Source organism: Macaca mulatta, chromosome 3 (genome assembly GCF_049350105.2).
Source record: "Macaca mulatta isolate MMU2019108-1 chromosome 3, T2T-MMU8v2.0, whole genome shotgun sequence".
In the NCBI taxonomy this organism is placed as follows: Eukaryota; Metazoa; Chordata; class Mammalia; order Primates; family Cercopithecidae; genus Macaca; species Macaca mulatta.
This window is the reverse complement of record NC_133408.1, coordinates 86,722,674-86,729,147: the sequence shown is the minus strand read 5'-3', so window position 1 is coordinate 86,729,147 and position 6,474 is coordinate 86,722,674. Positions and strand designations below refer to the sequence as shown.

Genomic DNA, 6,474 nt, shown 5'->3' with positions numbered 1-6,474 from the left:
CACATACACACGCACAACTAAATGTAGTCAGTTTGCTCAGCTGCTGCTGACGTCACTGCTGCCCACTAGGAGTGAGTTACTGTCATAACCCCTCTTTTATTAATCATAGGCTGGAGGAAGCACAAAGTGGGTGACATCATTAGGCAAAGGACCGGCTAACTCATGCTCCAATTTACTCAGCTTTATTATAACATTTCTCGAGTGTCATATGAAAGTGATTACCATTTCACACTTTCCCCATCTGAGCAATCATCCCTAACCTTCAATTCGAATTCCCAGAGAGAAGCTTAGCTTTTCAGATGGAGGTGCATAAAGGCCAAATCTCACCAAGGGTCCTTGTCCCAAGAAGAAATGTCCTCCTCAGAACGCCTTCTTCCTGGGCTTGAAACAGAGGCAGTTTCTAGAACTGTAGGAAACTAAATAATTCTCCATTGTCTCTGGCCCTGGCAGTGGCCTCTGACTGGGGAAGACCCTGATGGTCCAGACGGGTGCAGCAAGTATGGCCTCCCGGTGACCAAGGGCACAGGCACCTCAGTGCTCTGAAGTATGAAAAATACCATTTGAAGATGAGGTAAAAGGTAGTGGTTGAATGTATGGGTCCTACAGTCAGACTGCCTGGGTTCAAATTTAGGATTCACCATTTTCAAACTGCTGGGCAAATGACTTGGTTCCCCGATTAGTATAATAAATATGGATAAGAATAGCACCCCCTTCGTAGATAGGATTGTTGTCAGGGATAGCTCAGTTAATTTTGTGAGCCACATAGAATGTGCTGGTACGTAGTCACCGTTGCTTACTGGTATTATTTCTCTTCCTTTTTAAAAAAAAGCTTTATTGGCTGACCTGAACTCCCTGCATTCTACTTTGTAGAGCCTTGGAAAGATGGGCAAATGCTCTGTGACAAGCCACCAGGGCAGACTGGTACTGGGAAGACCCTACTATACATTTGGCTCTGTCCCTGGCTGGAAAGTTACAAGTCAGTCTACCTCTCTGTGGTCCAGTTTCCACACCTACTACTCTTTATCCCATGAGGAACTTCTGGAAACTAAAAAAGGTATGTAATCAAAACCAAAAGAAGACGTTGGTTCAAGGATCCTCAAGAGCTCAGCATTGTGTTTCTGTTGTTTCTTTTTGAACAGACAAAATTCTCAGAGTGTTCAGTAGCTACACACACACACACACACACACACACACACACCCCACACACACAAAAGTAGCGTCTCCACAATGTTGCATGCATCAGGAAAAGCAAATGTTTTTACCACAGGCTGGGCTATGCTTCATCCTCTTAAATTAGCATCTTGAGGTCTTTGCAGAAGCCATTTTATAGATGCCTACACTCATCCCCTTACTTGCATTCTCATCCTGAGGGTATTTTAAGGAGTCAAAATAAAGTTTACTTAAGCGTGTGTGAGAGACAGAATGATAGACCAAAAGAGAAGGCTGGGGCTTTGTAATATTTAGATAATGATGAAACTGAAACGGCTGATGCAGAGTGCGGTAATTATATAGGATACTTTATTATTTGGGTTCACCTTTGCTCAGTAGTGAATTATAAGCACTCTACTAGGTGAGAGGTTTGGCTTCCAAAATGAACAGCTGGTGCAGGATGGAACTACTAGACCATGTCACATGGCAAATAAAATAATAATACATAGAAACTTCAGGATCTCCTAATTGGAAGCTTCCTTTAGACAACAAAAGATGCCAGGATATCTGCTGCCCCCTAACTGGTACCATGAAGAAGAGCACATAACTTTTTAAGAAGCAAACTCTGATTCAGATACAGTTAGTTGGCGGCTGAGTCAACCTCCTAAGTTATAGCTGTGAATTTGGCCATTTCCGCAAACCTGTTTGTTGAGATTAAGGCAAAGCTATTGGGTGGAGTCCTGTTCTGTTTCTGTCTTTTCCTGATGGAGAGGCACCCCTGATTTGCAGCAGCTACCCAGGTAGAACAGGTTGACCAAAGCGCACATCACCAACACAGACTGTTAATCACGTGACTAGATAAAACTCTCACGGTGTCATTCAAATTTCCATATCCTTCTTCTATGGAAATTTCTGAGAGACCCAGAAAAGAAGCGTAACCATGAGGGAAAGTGAATCCTGCAGACTTGAATATTCCAGACTTACCAGGTGATCCAGCTGTCCATCAGTGGGAAGAGGCTGAGGCGCCCCCTTCTGGTGCATCTGAATAGGAATAAACTCTGGGTAGAAAGAAATCCTGTAGCAACTGGGTACCTTCTCTGTGATTTGTCCACTTCCAATATCAAAATTGTTGCTTTTTAAATGACATCTATCCTAAGTTTAAAAAAAAAAACCATATTATTTGTATAAAATGTGGAAGACACAGAACAAAAAATGTAAATCACATATCATCATCCCTCCCAGAAATAATCATTATTAAAATTTCTGTGCGTGTGTAAAACAAAATTGCAATCCTACTGTAATATTGTCCTGTATACTGATATTTTTCACCTATCAATGTATGTTGAGCAGTTTCAATGGTCAAATTATTTCTTGAAAATATTAATGACTGGGGAGTAACCTTTCAAATAGGTGTGTCTTTATTTTTAAACCAGTCCACAATTATTGCATATTGAAGTCATTTCCCAAATTTTGTAAGTGTAAGTATTGCATCCATCCTTTTATGTGTTTAAATGCATCTCTTATTATTTCCTTGAGATGAGTTCCTAGAAGTCGAATCACTGGATCTAAAAATGTGGACATATTTGTGCTGGACGCCGTGGGTCACGCCTGTAATCCCAGCACTTTGGGAGACCAAAGCAGGTGGATCACGTGAGGTCAGGAATTCGAGACTAGCCTAGCCAACATAGTGAAACCCCATCTCTACTAAAATTACAAAAATTAGCCAGGTGTGGTGGCACACGCCTGTAATCCCAGCTGCTCAGGAGGCTGAGGCATGAGAATCACTTGAACCCAGGAGGCAGAGGTTGAAGTGAGCCGAGATGGCACCCCTGCACTCCAGTCTGGGTGACAGAGTAAGATTTCCTCTCAAAATAAATAAATAAATTAAATTAAAATTAAATAAGATAAATAAAAAATTAAAATGTAGACATATTTAAGATCTTTATATATATAACCAGCTGCCCTCCTGAAAGTTTTTGCCTGTTACATTCCAACCAATAGTGTAAGGGCATGACTCTTTCCCTGTGTTTTGGGATGGATGTTATTATCAAAGTTGTCTCCCACCCAGGCCAAATACGGTATATGCTTTGTTTTAATTTGAATTTTTAAATTATTATTTTAAATGGACATTTTGTTGTCCATTTGAACAACTTTCTTTTGAGTCACTGTTCATGTTCTTTGCCCATTGTTTCTTTTATTAATAAGAACCCTATTCTCATTCTTATATTTTAAATAAAATTTCATTGTATATATGTTTATATTATCTATAGTAAAGTATATTTTATTATTAATGAGAACTCTTTTTATATTAAGACTCCTACCCTACTGTCTGCTACGTATTATTGTAATTTTTCCCCTGTTAGTTCCTGGCTCTTTAATTTTGTTTGTATTAATAGTGTTTCAGGCCAAAAGAGAGTTTACATTTTTATATGAACTCATCCAGGAATTGCTATCTTTTTGCTAAGGCTTCTCCATCAGGAAATCAAATTGATACTCACATATATTTTTCACTAAACATTTTTTGAAACTTTATTATTTAATCCAACATATCTGGAATATATTTTGGCATACAGAACAAGGAAGAGCTATGACATTTTAGAAATTTTTCCAAAGATTGAATGAGCACCATTTACGAACTTTTCACTTTGGAACGCCATTTTCATCACCTGTTGAATGTGTATAAATATGAACACTAATTTCATTCGATTGATCTGTAGTGTGTTGCTAAGCTTGTGATCCCGTTCCATTCATATCGTTTCCCAGTTTTAATGTTGTTCTTTTAACTCTAGTTCTGTCCTATCCCAGGTCTTTTTATGTATGTGACTCAAGTCCACAACCCAACAGTTACCTTGATTAAAATATAATTTCTTAATGCCAGGGCTTTATAACAACTGTAGATAATTCTAGGTTTTTCTCTACCTGTAGTTACTCAAAGTTTGTCATTTAATGGTAGCATATTATTGAACAGTGTGTTTGTTTGTTTGTTGAGACTGTGTCTCACTCTGTCACCCAGGCTGGAGTGAAGTGGTGCGATCTCGGCTCACTGCAACTTCCATCTCCTGGGTTCAAGCAATTCTCGTGCCTCAGCATCCTGAGTAGCTGGGACTATAGGTATGCACCACCACACCTGGCTAACTTTTTGTATTTTTAGTAGAGATGGATTTTCACCATTTTGCCTGGGCTGGTCTCGAACTCAGGCAATCCACCTGCCTTTGTTTCCTGAAGTGCTAGGATTACAGGCCTGAGCCACCGTGCCTGGCCTTAAACAGTGTTTTTAATTTAAAAAGCTTCTTCCTAATTCTAAAAATAATAGGTATTCATTTTTCAAATACAAACACCATCGAGGAAAAAAGAAAGGAAGGAAGAAAGAGAAAGAGGAGGGAGGTAAAGAGGAAACAAAGAAAGAGAGAGAAGGAGGAAGGGAAAAGAGGGAGGAGGGACAGAGGGCTCCTACAATTTAATCATCCAAAGAAAACCAGAAACAAAATTATGGTTTATGTCTTTCCAGAAATGGAAAGATCTTTCCTCATTTCAGGAACATTTTCTTCTATTGCATTTTTGACAAGTGTTTTTGTTTGTTTCTAAAATTTTCTTGAATGTGTAAATTGTTGATTTAAAGATTTAGTTTTTGAGCGTGCTCTTTAGCTTTCTTTGCTCTTTGTTTCGTTTCTTCTTGTTAGTTGAGGAATTTATGCATAAGCCCTATGTTGCTGTTTATTCTTTTTCTGTTAACTCATTTTTGAATGGGATAAGACAGCAGGTCTACTGTTTGCCCTAAAATAGCATAGATGTGTTCTCATCTATCCTCTTTTCTACTTCTCTCAACACCATCTACATCTTATCTAATGGTTGGGTGCTGATGGCCTCTAGGGCCTAAGACAAGAGCTGAGGTCATGGGTTGGAACTTTCTGTTGACCCTGCAGCCAGGTCCTGTCTTGCCAAGTTAGGAGCGTGTCCCTTCTGTTGGAGGAATATGCTTCAGGTCTCAACCTTTTCCATAGTTTTGGAATGGACTGGGTTAGAAAGATGTTGGAGTTTGCAGCCTTTTTCTTCTGTACTGATGCATGCGTTTAATTCTTCATCGTGTCTCAAGCTTACAGCTCTCACTCCTCATTTCCTTTTCTTACCTATGACAAAGCCTCTGTTCCTCCATCCTTAGATGTAAGCTTATGCCACCATTAACAAAACTTAGGGAGAGAAAACTAAAATCACCCATGCACTCCAGGCTTGGCAGATGCTTACACCTGACTCATTCTTTTGTTTTCGGGTCTTTCCCCCAACGGCTGCCATAGCTGTGTGTTGGCTGGCTGCTTCCCGGTCCCTAGTTGGACCCTGCTTCTCTGCAGTCCCTTGCATACAGACTCTCTCTGTGAGACACATTCTCCTCCTCTTGGGCAGGACCTAAAACAGCCTCAGGCCTGCCTTCCCTCCCATGCAGACCCTATTAGGTCCACAGGAAACTCATGTATTTCTAGCCCACTATTGATAGGAATGTGGTTTCTTAATAAACATAGCCCCTTCCTCTTTTTATCCTTTACTTTGTCTTAGACCAAATTACATTTATTCAGGCATGAGTTAGGCATCAGTGTACAGCGTCCCTCAACTGCAGAAGGTGCTGTTGAAGCCTATGTTAGTTATCTTCCCTGGAGTTGAGGAAGATTAATTAACCCTGCCCTGTTGAGAGAGCTGGGACTCACACACAACTGGCAGGTGCTTCTTCTGAAGGCGTCTCCCAAAATTCACCCTCCCCCCACCCCCCTGCCTTGCTCTCCACTCTCTTAAACTTTTATATTCTCAACATCTCCCCAGAGTCTTAAAATAATGGAACCTGTTCTCAGATATCTACTTTAAAAATTCCTTTGCAGTGGTCTCTATCCCCTTCACTCTGGTATCTGATAGCTATCTGGTATTTTGGCTCCTGGGTTAGAATTTCAATTTTAAAACATTATACTAGTTTTAAAACACTAAATGTTCGTCTTCTATTATTGCTTGAGTGAGAAATAAGCCTTTATTGATTTTGGGGCATCATCATTTTGGGATCTATTTCTTCTAGCAACCATTACCTTCAAGATAGAGAAGAGCAGAAGATGAGAAATTTAAAGGCAGAGGCTTGGGAACCTTCATATTTACGAGGTGAGTGGAGGAAGAGGAGCCTGTGAGGAGCTTTGAGGAGTCAGATGTGTAGGAGAAAAACATGTAGGGAACATTGTCAAGGAAGTCAAGAAAAGTGAGAGTTTGAAAATGTCAGATGACACGATGTGGTCAAGTAAGACACTGAAAGAAAGGCCCAATAGATCTGGCAATATTCTAATCAGTGGCAGTGCT

General features: G+C 40.1%; 1 long non-coding RNA gene across 1 annotated transcript in view; it reads left to right on the top strand.

The window, feature by feature from the left end:
* LOC106997440 (uncharacterized) overlaps positions 1-6,474 on the top strand; it is an 85,385-nt gene that overhangs the window by 15,839 nt on the left and 63,072 nt on the right. The window contains exon 2 of the long non-coding RNA XR_013415889.1: positions 871-1,054. This is a non-coding gene — a long non-coding RNA (uncharacterized LOC106997440). The remainder of the gene's footprint in view (positions 1-870; positions 1,055-6,474) is intronic.